Source organism: Vitis riparia, chromosome 19 (genome assembly GCF_004353265.1).
Source record: "Vitis riparia cultivar Riparia Gloire de Montpellier isolate 1030 chromosome 19, EGFV_Vit.rip_1.0, whole genome shotgun sequence".
Classification (NCBI taxonomy): Eukaryota; Viridiplantae; Streptophyta; class Magnoliopsida; order Vitales; family Vitaceae; genus Vitis; species Vitis riparia.
Window position 1 is genome coordinate 15866150 of NC_048449.1, and position 20423 is coordinate 15886572.

Consider the following 20423-nt stretch of genomic DNA (forward strand, 5'->3'; position numbering starts at 1 on the left):
AAGTCTAGGACAACTACTGGAGACTAGAACCATTTGACTTTTCCAACAATCCCTCCCTTAAACTGATGTTTCAACATTCAGTTTAGTGAAGGTCTTTGAAGCTCCCTCCCTCAAATTGGATTATCTAAAGTGCAAACACCAAGCATCCTTCTTAGCTTTTGAAACGCAGCCAACTTGAGAGACTTTGTTAAAATATCAGCAACCTGGTCTTCACTCCTGCAATAAATAAGACTAATAACTCCATCATTCGTGAGGTCCCTTAAGAAATGATACTTCACATCTATATGCTTGCTTCGACCATGAAGAATAGGATTCTTTGAGAGCTTTATTGCTGAATTGTTGTCACAATAAATGAGAGTAGGCCCATCCTCTTTAAACTGCAGCTCTCTGAGAATTTTCTTTAGCCATATAGCTTGACAGGCACATGAAGTGGCAGCAACAAACTCAGCTTATGTGGTTGATAAAGTGACGATTGGTTGCTTTTTCGATGACCATGAAACAGCTCCTGTACCCAATATGAAAACATACCCAGATGTGCTTTTCCGATCCTCTGAATCTCCTGCATAATCACTATCTGTGAAGCCATACAAATCTGATTTTTCTCCCTTCTTGTAGAACAGCCCAAACTCCTTAGTACCTTGCAAGTACCGGAAAATTCTTTTTGCAGCCAAGAGATGAATCTCAGTAGGACACTCCATGTACCTACTAATGACACTTACAGCATGCATTATATCAGGTCTTGTTGTAGTCAAGTACATTAAACTCCCTACAATCTGCTTGTAAAAAGTGTTGTCAACCCTCTTTCCTCCATTATCTTTGTTTAGCTTTAAGCCAAACTCAGATGGTGTATTCACAGGATTACAATCCTTCATCTGAAACCTGTCCAAGATTTCTCCTATGTACTTCTTTTGAGAAATAAAAATTCCAGTAGAAGATTGCATCACTTCAATGCCAAGATAATAATGCATCATGCCAAGATCAGACATCTCAAATTCAAACATCATGGACTTCTTAAAACTTTCAAACATGGCACTATCATTTCCAGTGTAAATCAAGTCATCCACATATAAACAGACAATGAGCATTTTACCTCCGTCTCCAACTTTTATGAAAAGTGTATGTTCATAAGGACATTTTTGAAATCCTTCCTTCAAAAAATAAGTTTCTATACAATTATACCAAGCCCTTGGAGCTTGTTTTAATCCATATAGAGCCTTTTTTAACTTATACACTTTATGCTCATTGCCAAGTTTCACATAACCAGGAGGTTGATTAATGAATACCTCTTCACTCAAATCACCATGGAGGAATGCCGATTTCATGTCCAACTGAAAGATAGGCCATGAGTTTTGAGCTGCCAATGCGATCACCAATCTAATTGTGTCATGCCTTGCAACCGGAGCAAAGACTTCTTTGTAATCAACACCGAACTCTTGCTTATAGCCCTTGGCCACCAAGCGTGCCTTGTACTTGTCGACTTCACCATTCTCCTTCAGCTTTGTCTTGTACACCCACTTCACACCAATTGTTTTGTACCCTTCTGGAAGATCAGATAACTCCCAAGTGTCATTCTTTTCGATGGCTGCAATTTCAGCATCCATAGCCTCTCGCCATTTTGATTCTTTGACAGCACTCTCAAACACTACAGGATCACAATCTGAAAATAGAGCAAAATGAGTGAGTGGGTCGTCAGATTGATCAATTCCGGTTACCTCATAATCTGACATCCATGCTGGCCTTCTTCGAACACGATGAGAACGTGATTCAGCTGCTGCTTCTGGTACTGTTGGAGTGACTTCAGAGGCTACAGAAGTTTCATTTTGAGGATACTCAACTGCGCCAGTTGCTGGAGCAAGGTGTTGCTGCGATTGGTTGGCTTCATCACCATCAAAACTAGTTGGAATTGGTTTTCCAACTTCATTTTTGCTCCAATCCCAGATCTGATCTTCATCAAAAACAACGTCTCGACTGATAAGTATTTTCTTAGTGTAAGGATTGTAGAGCTTATAAGCTTTTGACTGATCACTAACACCAAGAAAAATACATTTTTCTCCCTTGTCATCCAACTTCTTCCTCTTCTGATTTGGAATATGGGCATATGCAACACACCCGAAAATTTTGAAGTGATCAACCGCTGGTCTTCGACCGCTCCATGCTTCCTCTGGTGTCATATTCTGAACAGCAAGAGTGGGACTTCTGTTCAAAATATGAATACTCCAATTTACTGCTTCAGGCCAAAAGCTTTTTGGAACTCCATTTCTTGACAAAAGGCTTCGCACCATATTCATAATAGTGCGATTTTTCCTCTCGCAAACTCCATTTTGCTGGGGCGTGTAAGCTGCAGTAAGTTGCCGCTTGATTCCATGAGTCTCACAAAAATTTGCAAATTCATGTGAGTTATATTCTCCACCGCGATCTGTGCGAAGAATTTTTATGGGACTGCCAACTTCTTTCTCAACTAGCGCTTTATAGCTTTTAAAGACTAGAAAGGCTTCGGACTTCTCTTGCAAAAAATAAACCCAGCTTTTGCGACTAAAATCATCAATGAAAGTAAGTACATATCTCTTACCTCCATTAGAGCAAGGAGTTATGGGCCCGCAAATGTCGGAATGAACGAGCTCTAGTGCAACCTTTGCCCTCCATGATTTCCCTTGTGGGAATTGATTACGGTGTTGTTTGCTAACAACACATTCTTCACAGACTGCAGAAGGAGCTGAAATTTGAGGAAGACCAATCACCATATTCTTCTGCTGTAGAGCCTTCAAACCACCAAAGTTTAGGTGACCATAGTGAAAATGCCATAGCCAGGCTGCATCCTTTAACTTTGCCGAGAAACATGAATGAGTGGTGTTGTGGAGATAAAGAGGGAACATACGATTCGTCGTCATGTTAACTTGAGCAATTAATCCCAACTTTGCATCTTGAATAAGACATACTCCATCTTTGATAGAAATCTCGTAACCCTTTTCTTGCAGTTGACCCACACTAAGCAAGTTGGTCTTTAAATCTGGCACAAAAAAGACATTAGAGATAGTGTGGGTGGTGTTTCCTTTGGTTTGGAAAGCTACCTTTCCTTTTCCCATAACAGCAACCATGGAGTTATCACCGAACTTCACAGAGTTGCGGAAAGATTCGTCCATCTCAAAGAACAACTTCTTATCTCCACACATGTGGTTACTGCAGCCAGTGTCTAAATACCACATATCTTGTTGAGTCTCTTCCTTCACATGACACACCATCAAAAGAGACACCTCTTCTTCTTTTTCTGCAAAGTTAGTTCTTTCTCCATTCTGTCTATTCAAATTAGTTCGACATTCAGATTGATAATGACCATACTCGTGACATTTGTAGCATTCAACGTTGGACTTGTCTACGGGCCTTGGTCTATAAGATGTTGACTGATGGCCTCCACGTCCTCTTCCTCTTCCTTGAAATTGATTCTCTTGGTGCTGATGGTGATATTGGTTGCCACGATCAGTGTTGTGCCTGCCTCCTCTACCTCGACCTCTGCCTCGACCTCGTCCTCTATCAACTCTACTTTGTGTAAAGTGAGTTTCGGATAAGGCCTTCAATGCTTGTTCCTCTTTCACCTGTTGGTTTATTTTTTGCTCATGAACCAACAAAGAACTTTGTAATTCATCAATTGACAATGAATCAACATCATTAGCTTCTTCTATCGAACAGACAACAAAATTAAATTTTGGTGTCAAGGATCGAAGAATCTTCTCAACAATGAGAACATCCTCTGTCTTGTCGTCATGGATCCTCATCTTGTTAATGATTGCCATCGTTCTTGAAAAATAGTCTGTAACTGATTCTCCTGACTTCATCCGAAGCATTTCGAAGTCTGAGCGAAGTGCTTGAAGCTGCTGCCTCTTAGCCCTTGCTGTACCTTGGTATTTCTTCTTCATGGAATCCCAAATATGCTTGGCGGTGTCCTTGCAAAGAATGGTTTCCAAGATTGAGCGATCAATAGCTTGGAAAAAATAATTCTTTGCCTTGAGATCTTTCAGCTTCAGTGCTTCGAGCTCCATTTTCTGCACATCTGTCAGCACCACCCCTTCTGCTGGTTCTGCTACTCCAGAAACCACAACTGGCCAGTAGTCTTTGGACCTCAAAAAAATCTCCATGAGCATGCTCCAATGGTCATAATGACCATCAAAACGTGGAATGGCTGGCTGCACAAAAGTGTCTGAAGCCATCGTTCTCCTATGCTGCTGCAAAACGGAAAACAAATACAGAGCTGCTGCTATACCCACTCTCTATCTCACTTTTCACTTGGTGGCTCTGATACCACTGTTACAAATTGAAAAAGAGAAAGACAACAATAATAACTGGAAAGCAGAGACTATTTACTAATCTGCACACACTTTATTGATAAACCAAACAGCCTTTAAATAGGCTCATACACAGAAGGATAAAACCAAGAAAATAGGAACTGCTGCAGCATGAAAATAGGATCATGCATACACTACCCACTAAGTCCTAAGAAAGTGCTCCACTACTAACAAACCTGAGACTTGATAACAAACTGCAATAGACTCAAACCTATTACTAAAGACTAGGCCAAAGTAGGCCACGTACAGCAACAAAGTAGTATAACAAAAAAAAACTTTCCTAAAGTCTAGGACAACTACTGGAGACTAGAACCATTTGACTTTTCTAACAATTTAAGCTCTATTTGGAAAAAAAAAATTGCTTTTAATATTTTTTTTATAAAAAAAGTCTAAAACATGCAATCATACTCTTCTACATGATTTATCAAATGTCTTTCATCAAATGTCATGCGATGAGACAATTTTTATTTAATTAAAGTTTTAAAGTATTAAAATATTCTAATTTTTAACAAAACATATTAAAATATATTGTTAAACATAAAATTTCATCCCACAACAATCTACTACTAATGCTATGTTTGTTTCTCATAATATTTGAAGGGAAATATAAAAAATAGAAAATAGAAAGGGAAAGTACAAAAAGAGAAAAATGGAAGGAAAGTAAAAAATAAATTTAAAATTAATAAATTATTATTATATGCTACTTCAAACTTATTTTATTTATTTTAATTCTTTGATACAAACATTAAATAATTTGAAAATGTTAACTTTTTAATTAATTTTTATTTGATTTTCTTGGACATTTTTTATAGTACAGTTACATGTGAGAAAATCATTTTTGGTGGTATTTTTTTTTCTTTTCTTGATACTTTCTAGAAACTAAATATAACCTAAAACACGAAACCCAAAAGTTATCCCAGCAAGCTCTTTGAGTAACAATATTCAATAATTTTTTTATTAAAAAGCAGGAAACAAATAATAAAAATTTTCACCCAACATTAAAGTCATCAAGGATATATTTAGTACTCTCACACACCTTAGAAAATAAACAAGGAAAGAGAGAAATGAGGAGCACAAATTTAATTATAACAATTTTTTTTTTTGCCATATTTTTAGTCTTCAATAAACTAATGAACATATAGAAAAATTTAAAAATGCATAAATTTTTTATTTTTTATTTTCCATCAAAGCCAAACAATAACTAGAAAGAAAGTGTGAGTTAACTTCACAAGCAAAATTAATTCATATGTTAAGAGTTGGAAAAAAGGTCACAAGATAAGAATTCTTCTTCTCATATTTCACTTAGAGCTCGTCCTAATGTATAACTCTTTAATTTATTTAATATGAATAACAGGAGAAGAGTGGAGAATGTGATTCTATTACACCAAAACTCAATATTCCTTCTAAAAAACCCTTCACTCAAAACGTTCACAACAATTAAAAATTAGAATAAAATAATAAATTTGTGATAAAAACATATAAAATTAGAATAACTTAAATATAATTATAAATTTTAATTTAAATATAATAGATTCAACTTCACAATGCACATTATGATGATTATATCAATACTTCACAATCGGATTTTTTTCTTGCATCCCTTTTCTTGCTTAGTATCTCTCCTCTTTGTCACACCCTTATATTACAAAGGACTAAACTAATTAACCTTCCCAAAGAGCTCACTTACTTCAAAAGTGGGACTCTCATAAGGGATATCCCAAGCTTCACCTTGATCCCTGATAAATCATCAAAGTTCAGGTCCATAAGTAATGACGGTTGCATAAAGAAAAATATTGATATTTTAAAATTTTCAATTACTTTTTCTTCATTAATAGTTGGCATATAAAAAATGATAAAATAAGTAAAATAATAGGAATGTCAAAAGTGGAAAAGTAAAGTTGATTGTTGGCTTTGTAGTGGACTTCATAGTCTACTCATGGAAATATATTACTCACTTGACTTAGACTTTAAAAGCTAAGATCCAATTCCACTTTTTATCGTGAAATAGGTGGTTGAGATTATGTAAAATTGTGGATATGATTTAAAGCATTATTATAGCAAAATGTGGGAAGGAAAGTGTGCTAATGTGTTAATAATTCGGTTGGAAAATTTATTAAAGTGAGAGCATTGTAATCTTTCTTTATTGTGTCCTCTATTTTTAAGCCTTAGCCTAGTTGATTCACTTGTCCCCAAAATTGGATGAAGAGCATTTAGACTAAAGATTTCTATAGGTTAAATGCATAAAATCTAACTTGATTAAAAATTTAGATGTTGAATCTAACTTGATTAAAAGCTTTAACAGGTGAATAAAAGTTTTCTGTATTCTCTAGAATTATTGTTGCATCCAATGCTATTTGCACTAAAAAAAATAAAAAGTCGAGTGGCAATCATCTTATTGCCAACATTGTGTTCATAATTCTTTGTTTAAAAATTTATTAATCTTATATTCCTTCCAAATCTTCTCAGATATTAGATAAAAAAAGTTATTTCATACAACTTTTCATAAATATAAAAAGTCAACAATCTTGTAAAAAACAATTCACAAACTTTATTACAAAACAATTCACAAACTTATCTAGACATGACCTTGGAATTCATGATAATTAGATATATCCTGACTTTTGCATGTTATGATGAAACCTACCATGTAAGAAGGATAGGTTTTTTTTTTTTTTTTTTTTTGTGATATGATGATTAAACAATGCAAGTTGCGGCAATTAAATGAAACAACAGTGTGCATGAAGTGGAAAGGGAAGATGAGAATTCAATCATATCTATGTATATATAAACCATAAATAGTGATTCAATATAGAAAAGCTAGATATTTCCATTTTTTTTTCAAAATTTTTCAAAGTTTGGTTAATTTTCATTATTTTATAGTTACTACCTCTCAAAGTATGATAAGAATGATTAAAAAAATTAATAAAAATACCAAGAGAAAAAAATAATAGTCTAAATTTATTTATTTGGAAAAGTAAAATTGAGTTGTGGTGGACTCAGCCATAGACTTACTTTATAGTCCATCCATGGAAATATCTCAATCTCAGGTGTTACATAAGTGTGGGAGAGAAGACCTTGGAATCTTAAAAGTCAACAATCTTGTACAATAAAATCATAATAAAAAATTTATAAATACAAGACCTTGGAATTTATGATAATTAGATATGTCAAGACTACTACATGTTTTGATGAGACCTATGTGTGAGAAGAATATGAAGTCTAGGTAAAATGCTTAAAACATTTAACGGTCCTTATAATCTATAAGAATAACACTTTATTTATTTATTTATTTATTTTGTATTAGGGCCATTGTGATACGATGATTAAACAATGCAAGTTGTAGCAATTAAATAAAACAACAGTGTGCATGAAGTGGAAAGGGAAAATAAGAATAATCACATTTATAATTTTTTTTAAAAAAAATATTACATCAAAAATGGTGATCCAATATAGAGAATTTTGTAATATAATTTAGATCATATTTGGAACGAGGGAATGAAGAGTGGGAATGAACATTTCATCTATTTCTATGTTTAGACAAGTTTAATATTAATATGAATGAAATAAAAAATGATTTTGATATGAATGAAATCTCACTCATAAGTGAGATTTCAATTGATTTTCAAGTGGGGGTATTTTGAATTTCTTGGTATAGGAAATGATAATAGGATCTTAAAATTGTTATTTTACCCTTATATTTCCATTAGGTTTTTATAACTTTTTATGATTAATTTTGATTTATTAAGTAAATATTATTTTTTAATTCTTATTATTTAGCTAGAAAGATAAATCATATTTTTTAAAATAAAAAAAATACAAAATTATTTTAGAACATGTATAAGGGTATTATTATCAATTTTTTCCATTTATTTTCCAATTGTTACCAAATGCTGAAATGTTAACAAATATTCATTCCAAGCTTATATTTCTAGTATATCCAAATAGAATAATTGAAATCATCAAATTTATTCCTATTTAAGAAGAATAAAAATAGAAACAAAATATTTATTTACATTCCATTCTCACATACCAAACATGATCTTGTAGTCTATCTATGGAAATATCTCACTCTAACCCATTACATAGAAGTGTGGGCCAGATGGGCTAACATCTTATGTTGGTTAGAAAATTAAAGCTAAAGGTAGTCTAATCTCTCTTTTTTTATCTTCTCTTTTGCAAATATACCCTATTTATTTAGTCAAAAATTGAATTAAGATCATTTGCATATGACTAAAAGTGGAGGTGTCCCTTATTGGGCCGGGCCACCCATTTTGGCCGTGGCACGGCACGGCAGGGCAAAAGGTCGGGCCAGGCTGGAATGGCACAACACTGTAGCAGGCTGGGCCGGAACAGCCCAAAAGGAGCGGGTCGTGTTGGACCTAAAGAAACAGCCCGCGCGGCCCGCCGTGCCCATGGGCCACAGCCCCCCATGAGGTTACTATGTTCACATTGATCCCTTTACTTCCATTCTTATTGTTTCTAGCTCCCTTTTATTTTAAAGTATTGCATTTGGGGCAGGAACTTCTTGTTCTAGGAGAAAGCATTGGACATGTTAGCACAGGCTTGTCTGAAGATATGGTCTCAAAGTGTTTGACAAAAACAACATACCATTCATCAGATCAAAACCAGGAGGAAGCAATGTGCACAATATGCCTTGTAAGAAATGTTGCACCTTACCTATTTCAATTGGACAGGGAGTGACTTTCATTTTAGACCCAAAACATTGGTAGCAACCATACAAGTTAAATGGTGAAGCACCCACGTCTTGATAGCTTCATATAGAAGATTATGATTAAAATCATCATGGTCCATGATTTTGAATGTCCCAATCTAAATATTTCCTCCAGTGCTCTTAAACATTACATAACAACTTCGATTTGAGAAAGGTGTTGCTTTAGAAACTCGTATCCGATGTCCTTTTGTTGGTTGTATTGGATAAGCAGGTTTTGTCTTAGGTGGGTCAGTAATATTGGGTCCTAATTTCATACTTAAGAGCCGCCTCATTTAAAATATTTGTTGAACTGGTAGAAGGCTGTTTATTTGGGTTCAAAATTTCCACAACTAAAAAACATTTAGATTTTATGGACCTGTATGGGAGTTCCATATGATAACCTGTATGGCATGAACTTGACCAATGGAACTCAAGAGGCAAATAGAACTTGGGAGGTGTTGGATCATGCTCTCATGAATGTTGCATTATTTCTTTTTAGCTTTTAGGAAGCCTGTCTCATAACTGTTGCTTTGCAATGACAGGAGGAATACAAAAGCAAGGAAGAAGTAGGGAGAATGAAGAACTGTGGTCATGGGTACCATGTGGGCTGCATCAGGAAATGGTTGTCAATGAAGAATTCCTGCCCCATTTGCAAAGCACCTGCTCTTGCAAATGGTTTGAAGGAGGAATGATTTATATTTAACAAAATGGGTGGCCCATGGGCTGCAGCCCACCGGCACGGCACAGCCTGGCCCAGCCCGACACAATTAGCCAGCGAACCTATGGGCCATGACGGGCCACCTCTTTCCTTGCATGGGTCGGCCCGGCCCGGCACGATTTTTAAGTGGGCCGTGCTAGCCCGGCACATTGGCCCATAATGGCCCGGTCAACATCAGGCCGTGCCGGGAGGTTTGTAAAGACTAAATGTATAAAATCTAACTTAATTAAAAGCTTTAAACATTCTTTTACCTTATTTAAATTTCTTTTGTTTATTTTTATTTTCACTTTTTTGGAAAATCCAATTGGATCCTTAGCGTCCAATATCATCATAATTATCATATTATAATGTGTGATATACTAGGAATTTTTATGCCTTATATTCAAAAACTTGAATTTATCTATAATGCTCTTATATATCAGAAATGCATTTTTTTATATAAACCTTTTTCAATGAAGACACTTAATATTACCTATGAAGAGGCAAATTTAGGTAAAAAGACTTAAAAACATTACGAGTAGTAGGCCTTGTAATTTATGATAATTGTAACAGGCCTTGTAATTAATTAATGATTGTCTTTTATATATATATATATATATATTAATTAGATCTTCTAATATATAATGAATTACCTTGACAATGTAAGTTGTAACCATGGAGGAAAATATCGGGATATATCGGCGATATATCGCCGATATATCTTGTATCGGGAGGCGGCGACACGACATTTTGAGGAGAAAAATCGAGGAGAGATATTTCCGTAAATATCGCCAAAATATCGGCGATATATCGGTTCAGGGAGATATATCGGAGATTTTTTGAAAAAATCGCTTCTGGTGGCAAAATATCGGTGATATATCGCCGATATATCGATGATATATCGGTGATATATCGGAGATATATCGCTGATTTTTTTGTGATATTTCCCCTCCTTCATGCAACTTGATCTGACGGCCCAGATCACGCCCGTGTTGATCCGACGGCCTAGATGTGATTCTAATGGTAATATGGCGATCCAACGGCCAGATTGCTCCCAATTTTTTATCCAACGGCCAAAATTGATTTTCAACGGTAAATTAATGTTCCAACGGCTATTTTGGCCCAAATTTATTCTATAAATAGCCCAAATTTCATCTATTTCATCCATTTTTGCTTTCATTCTTCATTTGCTCTCTCATTACTCCAATTTTTATTAAGGTTGCTCAATTATTTAATCATTTTAAGGTATATTTATTTTAAATTGTAATTAATTTTGTTTGCAATTGTAATTAATTCATGTATTTTCAATTAATTAGTATGTTTGCAATATGGATGATTTAATGCTATTTTTACATTCAATTGTAATTAATTTTTATATTTTTATTGAATTAACTTAGGTTAATTTGATTATTTAATTATAAATTGATATGTTTATTTTAGATGATTATTTGTGATTTATTTTCACATCTAGAATTAAATTAAACTAGTTAACTTAGCTAAATTATTTAATTAATTTAATTAACATGCTAAATTATTTAATTAATTTAATTAACATGAACTAGTATATTTTGAATATGAAATATGTTTATTTAATGAATTTAATGTGTACAAATTATTGATATTTAATGAAATGAAATATTTTATGTGACTTTATAATGAGAACAATTACAAAATTAACATTTCTTATAGATCGATATGATATAATTACATCTAATATCGTAAATTATATTATATATATATATATATATATCAAATTTTTCAATAAAAAAACTTTAAAATGTCCATTATACTTCTAATTATATTATTATGAGGTTTTCCTTGCATTTCTATGAGTTTTTAATAATTTTAAGCCTATCGATATTTTTTTCCAGAATATCTGCCGATATATCTCCGATATATCCGATATATCCGTAAAATCGAAGTACCGATATATCCGTGATTACCGATATTTTCATCCTTGGTTGTAACAACCAAAATTTACTCTAGGGGCAAAATAATAAATCATAAAGTAATTAATTAATTAATTAAACTCATTAAGGGTGAAAGAGTCCTTTTACAATTAATAGTCCTATGTATAAATTAGATCTTCCTATTGCCTTCTTTATTCAGAAAACACTATCAATCAAAATTAGAGAATTAGAGATCCTAGGGCTCAAAGGTTAGAGATTCAGAGTTTGAAGTTTAGATTTTTTCAGGTAAGATTATAACCCTAAATTAATATATTATATTCATTAGTTCGTTTTGAACATACTAAATATTCTTTGAAATTTTTTAATTTAGATTAGGGTTAGTTTATTTTTTTAATTCGTTTTAATATCAAAATATTGGAAATTTAAGATTTTGTGTTGATTTATTGTTGGAAATTAGGAAATCTTAATTTTTTAGATGAAAAAAAAAATTTCTTTGGAAGATTTCAATTTAGGCTAGGGTTAATCTATTTAAAATTTTTAGGTCAAAATTTTGAAATTACGAATATAGGTTGTTCCATTGATAAAAATAGGGAAATTCAAAAAATTTTAGATGAATAGATCTAAGCAATGAAATTTCAAAAATTAAATGAGTAAATAAATATATAATTATATGTGACTTAAGGGATTGGAAAATATTAGGAAAAAAATGATAAGATTTCAATGTATTAGGTGATTTCTAAAAGTATATAATAATAATAATAAATAGGTTTTGAGATAGTATGCATAGTGGTCATTAAAAAAAAAAAAAAAAAAAAACAGAATGCGTGGGTGTGGAAGAATGAAGAATGATGAAAATAATAATATTAATAATAATAAAGATGCATGCACTGTGCGTAGAGTGTGTGGGTGGGATGAATGATATGTATAGTTAAATATATTATATTGGTATTTGTATGAGTTTGTTATGGTAGTTGTGTTTGGAAAATATGAAAATAATATATTAAATTAGGTATAAATAAAATGAGGTGAAGTACAAATTAGTTAAATTTATAGTATTATGATTAGATTAATGATAAATATTAAGTTAATAAGTAGTATAAAATTTAATTAGTAAAATAAATTGAAAATAAAATTTAAGTTTTATATGAATTAGAAATTTATTAATTTTTCTAAAATAGAAATAAATTATATTATCTTTCATAATTAAAAACATTAATTTGAATACCTAAAATTTTAGGATTGTCAAACCTATAATTTTAGATAAATAGTAATCCACCTTAAAAGGAACATTTGAGGCTAGCTACCTATTTGTAAAGTCCTACTTAAATCGATACTATTTGCTATATGATAACCAGAGTGAAAACAATTGAAATGTATTTGATTTGGAATGGATATGATATGATTTTTATATAAAATAAATGTTTGTTGAACTGTTTAAATGCATTAACATGTTTAATTCAAAAGTTTTATAAATAGAGTATATGTTATATCTCCTATTTGTAAGTATAATTAAAAATATTTGATCCATGAAACTGTATTAATATTCTTTATTGAATTTTGAGCTCATTCCTCCCCCCCCCCCCCCCCCCCCTTCCTCTTTGTTGATAACTTCTCAGGTACCCTCAGTTCGGGTGAGGAGTGACGATTAGGAGGGGAAATTGGCTTGTTAGGACTTTTGCCAAAACTCTTTTTTATTTTGAGCATTGTTTAGATGTTAAAATTTATTTTCCATTAGAATTATTTGAGTTTGGAGTTATTTGGACAACAACACTTGGTTTGATGTGTTAGTTTCAAAAATTGTTATATGGAGATTTTAGAATTTTTGTTCTACTACTATGAACAGAAATTTGGTAATTAGTAATTTTTTAGTTACAATACAAATATTTAGGTCGTTTCCACTTTGAGCCTTTGGGCTTGAGGTGTGAAATGACCATCGTGCCCTTGGAGTGAGTTTTGGGGCATGACATAAGTAATAAAACTATGAGTTTTGATGATTATACTTTGATGATACAAGAGCTAACAATTTGGTAAAAAAAAAAAAAATGAGTGGTAGTTTTGTAAGTTATGAGATTAGACTCGATGATAGAAAAAAAAACAAAACAAAACAAGTACCATGTGAAAATAAAGGAAAATGAGAGTCTCTTGTGTAACTAGGTGATAAATAGTGATTAAATGAAGGAAAATACATATATTTTTAATTTTCATAAATCTTCCTTTCATTATTGTGACATACTATCGTACAAGATGAAATAAATGTAAACTAAGAAGCACTAATAAGCAAAGTTAAAAAAATAAAAAATAAAAAAGTAATATACAAGTCTTGCTTTATATGTAATCAAATTCCTCTTTAATGTTATTTGTGTTTTATATGCCATTGACTTCATGAGAAGTTTCAATTAATTATTTATGAATTAAAATAATAGATAGATGTAAGGAAAGAGAAAGACTAATATACTTATTGGAAACATAGACTTTTAGTAAATAGAGAAAGAATGATTATCCTATTTTTCCCCTATTTCACACATGGCAGTGATATACATTCATAAAACTTTCTATGTTATTTAGCAAGGATACATTACCTTTTAGTAAATAGAGATGTTGTCAAGTTAAGTTAAGCCAATTGATATTGAAAGCATAGACCTTGGACAGTTATCCTTTCTTTTCCCCTCTTTCACACATGGTAGAGACATACATTGATATTTCTATGTTCTTTACAAAGGAAACCTTACTTTTTTCTTTTCTTGGTTGGGTCAAGTCATTAGATGACTAGGTAGAGAAGAAACAACAAACTAACAAACCTAGACCTTAGACTATTATTTTTTTTCTCTTTCACACGTGATAATGGTCTTAGTCCACAAATTTTTCTATGTCCATTACCAAAGGTAGGGAATCTTCATTTTTATCTTTCATGTTGTCATCTTTCGTCTTTAATATCTCATATGCTGACTTATTCCACCTTTAACTTATAGTATGGTGGAAGGCCTATTTATCATAAATTATAAGCCAAGTATTTGGAAAATTTAAAATTCTTTTTAGCAAGACTATCAAGTCTTGGTGTTGAACTACATTTTTCACTTTCATCCTCACTTGATGGCAAGACTCATTTTTTATTGTGATAAGTTGATTTTTGAAAAAGTTGGATTTATTCTTTTATAAAAATTCTCTACAAAATTTACATAAAAAATTTATTTAATATATAAAAATTTAAACAAATGCAATACATATTTTCAATACATACAACACAATTTTTTATAAATTTTTTTATTGGGCAAAGATTTTTCATATAACTTTAATAATGTTGGATCAATTTGTTAAAGTTTAATTAAATCCATTTTATACACTTAAATAAAAGAAATTTGAATTTTCATCTTAGTACTTACATGATCCACTCTTAATAATTTGTGCAAATTTGTAGAAAATAACTTACCTATGGTTTATCATCCTAGTGCCTACACAATCTATGCTTAATAATTGGTGTAGATATGTGGAGATTTAAATTTGTATGTTGAAATTTTAATTAAAAGATTTGCTTTTACTTTTCCACGCTCTTTCCAATTGCTCCATAAAACAAATTAGAGGCTTTAGGTTTATGTTACAATATGGAGTTATAAATAAACCTTTTTTTAAGAATCTTTTTCCTATGTTAACTACAACTAATATTTAAGTTTGAAGTACTCCCCAAATGCATTTGATTAGTAACTAATTTGAAATTACATCTTTACATCAATACTTCATAATGGATGTTATGATGATTACATCAATACTTCACAATCTGATTTTTTTTCTTAATTGTATCACTTTTCTTGCTTAGCATCTCCTCTTTGTCGCACTCTTCTAATGCAAAGGAGTAAACTGATTAACCTTCCTAGAGAGCTCACTTACTTTAAAGATGGGACTCTCACAGGGGATATTCCAAGCTTCATCCTGGTCCTAAATAGATCACACAAGTTCAATAATAGTTACCGCATAAAAAATGATAAAATAAGTGAAATAACATAAATATCAAGAGTGAAAAAGTAAGGTTGATTGTAGACTTCATAGTTTGAAATAGATTACTCACTTGACTTAGACCTTAAAAGTTAAGATCCAATTTCACTCTTTATTGTGAAATAGGTGGTTGAGATAATCTAAAATTGTTGATTTGAGTTAAAGCATTATATTGAAATGTGGGAAGGAAAGAGTACTAATGGGTTAATAATTCGGTTGGAAAATTTATTAAAACAAGGGCATTATAATTTTCTTTATTGTCATCTATTTTTAAGCCTTAGCCTAGTTGATTGACTTGTCCCCGAAATTGGGTTAAGAGCATTTGGAGAGACTAAAGATTTCTATAGGTTAAATGCATAAAATCTGACTTGATTAAAAATTTAGATGTTGAATCAAACTTGATTAAAAGCTTTAACATGTGAATAAATGTTTTACGTATTCTCTAGAATTATTGTTGCATCCAATGCTATTTGCATTAAAAAAAAAAAAAAAAAAAAAAAAAGGTAAAAAATTGAGTGGCAATCATCCTATCACTAACATTGTGTTCATAATTCTTTGTGTAAATTTATAGTGATTTTTAAATTTGCATAGGAGAATCTAACAAGTTTATTTTTAGTTTTCCAAATCCTTTTTTCCACTCATTCCTCAAAATCTCTTACTAATGCAACAAGCATATTTGAAATTAATGCCAGAATAAGGAATGGAAATGGGAAATTCATTCTATTTCTTATTCATTATATAATTACTTTTGGATTGCTTGATTGAGAATAAGAATAAGAATAAAATAATTATTCTTATGGAAACCAAAGGATTTTTTATTCTTCTTTTCCATATGATACTGTAATTCATCAATATTTTCATTTCTTTTCCAATGCCATACATTAAATTTTTATTAAGGCAAAAAAAGATTTATTAAAATAATTATCAAATTAATATAATATTATTCAAATGATACTTCGAATATCCATTAGTTGATTCTCATCAAATTTATTAATCTTATATCCTTCCAAATCTTCTTAGATATCATATTACAAAGTTATTTCATTCAACTTTTTTTACAAGCATTTAGTAAAAAATTTACAGGAAAAAAAAAAAATTGAAAGTCATTGTAAAAAACATTTCACAAACTTTAAAAGCTTATCCATATATGACCTTGGAATTTATGATAATTAGATCTATCATGACTTTTGCATGTTATGATGAAACCTACCATGTAAGACGGATAAATTATAATGATAGTTTTATTTTATTATTTTTAGCATTAGGACCTTTGTGATATGATGATTAAACAATGCAAGTTGCGATATATATAACCATAAATAGTGATTCAATAGAAAAGTTTGACATTTCTATTTTTAATTTTTTTAATTTTTATCAATATTTTATTAATTGTCATTATTTAATGATTACTACCTCTCTGAGTATGATAAGAATGATTAAAAATAATAATAAAAATACTAAGAGAAAAAAATAATAATCTAAGTTTTATTTAGTTGGAAAAGTAAAATTGAGTTGTTGTGTACTTTCCAATAAACTTTATAGTCTATGAATGGAATCATCTCAATCTCTGCCATTACATAAAGTGTGGGAGAGAAGACCTCGGAATCTTCAAAGTCAACAATCTTGTACAATAATCGTCAAAAAAAAAAGCAATCTTGTACAATAAAATCATAATAAAAAATTTATAAATACAAGACCTTGGAATTTATGATAATTAGATATGTCAAGAGTACTACTACATGTTTTGATGAGGCATATGTGTAAGAAGGATATGAAGTCTAGGTAAAAGGCTTAAAACATTTAACGGTCCTTATAATCTATAAGTTGTATCGTCCAAGTTTTTTTTAGGGGCAATTTAAGAAAATATTAATAAGATTAAATTAATTATTTATTTATTTTAATAAAATAGAAGAAGGGTGAAAAGGTAATTTTATGAATAATACCCTAGGTATAAATTAGAATTTTGTTCTTCTTGTTTTCTTTTTTAATCGCGTTCCTATTCGTAGAGAGTTCCTGAAAACGTAAGATTGGAATCAGATTTTAGGGTTTGAAGAACAGATCTCTATAGGTAAGATTCTAACCCCTAGATTAATATTTTAAATTCATTAGTTAATTTCAAACACATTAGATATTTTTTGGAAAATCCAAATCTAGGTTAGGGTATGTTTATTTAACTTTTAGATCAAAATGTTTGAAAATTTGCAAGTATAGGTTGATTTATTGATAAAGATAGGAAAATTTCAAAATTTTCAATGAAATAGAAAAATAAATAAGTAAATTTAAAATGAAAAAAAAAATCAGAGGAAGAAAAAGAAAGTTTAGATTTATATAATAAATAAATAAGTCATTTGTGGAGGCTTTAGATTGAAAAGAAAATAAATAAATAATAGGAAGAATTACATGATTTCTGGATTTTGGAGGGCTGATATAGATACTTGTATTTATTGTATTGAGGCATTGTAGTTGTGTGCACGTTGCTGGAAGGAAAAAAAAAAAATGTGTCAAGGTTAAGAAAGAAAAAAAAAAAAAAAGACTATGCATTGGATGGAAGGAAGGCCTTGGAAAAAAAAAAAACAAAATATACATAAAAATAAATAATGAATCATCATAATAATGATGATAGTAATGGGAAGTACTTGCTTTGCTTTATTGGTTTTGTGTGTTCTAAGACAAGTTGGTATTGGTTTGGGTGGCTATTGAATTTGATAATTAATAAAATAATAGTATTTAGTTTTAAATTAATAAATAAGATAATAGTAATAATGGTTTATTGTAGTAAATAGAATGAGAGATTTAGTAAAAAAAAAATTATATAGAATTTTTATAATGAAATAAAATTGCAATTTAATTAAATTAGTAATGTGTTATTAGAAACAAATTGGGAATTTATTAATTTTATTTAAATAAGAAATAAATTAGTTAAATTAAAGATAGATAGTAATAGTTATTTCTCTTATGTTATATTAGGTGAAGAGTAGATTTTTTAGAATTATTTTTCTCCCAAGTTTTCGAGGACTTCTTTTAAGGTAAGGGAAATTAATGCAGTTATTATTTTTTTTAGAAACAAATTTTTATATACATCTTTTGGAAATATTTTGAATTAATATTCATTTTATGCATGGATCAAATATGTTTTATATAAAGAGTAAGTTAGAACTTTATATTTTGTTTACAATAGAGAAATATGGAGATATTATGTTTTGCAAATTCGAATAATTGAAATAAGTGTTTGACTCTGGTTTGTTTGGCCCTTGTCAACGGGATATAATTGTTGACCTTTACATTTCTTGATGAAGAATGTAATTGATTTGGACCCCAACCTCTAGGGGTTTGGTTAGAGGTTACTAGTACTAGTAGTGTTTAGTTCCATCCACCTTAAAGGAACAATTTGAGGCTAGCCACCTATTTGAAAAGTCCCACCTAACTAGGCCCTATTTGATGTTTGATGACCAAAATAAATAAATGATTTGAATGTTTTGATTGAATTTGATATGAAAATGTTTGAATCAGAATTGAAAGTGTACAATTAAAAGTTTTGAATGTATTGGCAAAACAGACTCAAAGGTTTATGAAAATAATTGGTTATAATATCTCTTATTTTACAAGTGAACTTGAAATATTTGATCCATGGACTGCATTATTATTCCTTATTGGGCTTTGAGCTCATTCCTATTTGTTGATTACTTTTCGGGCACCCTTAGTTCGGGCGAGGAGTGATGGCTAGGTCGGGGAATGGTCATCATTAGGATTTTGCTTAGGATGTTATTTGGACATTATTAGCTTATGAGTTTATGTTCCTTTGGATTATTTGGTTTTGAAAGCTCTTTAGATATTGAGCTTTTAAATATATTTTTTTTTTATAAGTTTGAAGTTGAGATTTGGAGATTATGAAAATTTGTTAGCACTTGATTTATTTGAGTTAACAATCTATTTGGATAATGGATTTTGGTTGATGGATGCTTAGTTTTAAAGTTAAGTTTGAAGATTTTAGAATTTTGTTCCGCTACTCTGAATAGGTTTTTGGTAATTGGTTACTTCCAATTACAATATGATTGTTTGGGTCAGGTTACACTTTAAGCCTTCGGGTTTGAGGTGAAATGACTGTCACACCCTTGGAGTGGGTCTTTGGGCGTGTTAGAAATGATATCAGAGTCGATTCCCAACCTCGGTGTAGGGGTTTGTTTGGCTCCGTAAGGGATGTTTGTTTGTTTGACCTTGCAATCTCATGGGACACAACGAGGATGTTTTGTCTGCATGGGGGGTGTTTGTGATGTCCCACATTGGATAGGGGAGAAAGTTCCTGACGCTATATATGTAGAGACTCCTCTTAACCAAGTAGACGCGTTTTAAAGCCATGAGGGCCCCTTTGGGCCCAAAGCGGACAATATCTACTTGGTTGGGTGCGAGTCGTTACATAAGTATTACAATTTTTTATTTTCTTTTATTTTTATTTTATTTTATTTATTTATTTATTTATTTTTGCATTAGGGCTTTTGTTATATGGTGATTAAACATTGCAGGTTGTAGCAATTAAATAAAACAATAGTGTGCATGAAGCGGAAAGTGAAAAATAAGAATAACCACGTTTATATTTTTTTTTAATCTTATTATATCATAAATGGTGATTTGATATAGAGAAGTTTGCAATGGAATTTAGACCTGTTTGGAACGAGGGAATGAAGAGTTAGAATGAATATTTCATCATTTTTACATCAATTTCTATATTTCAATAAGTTAAATAATAGTAGGAAAGAAATAAGAAATGATTTTGATAGAAATGT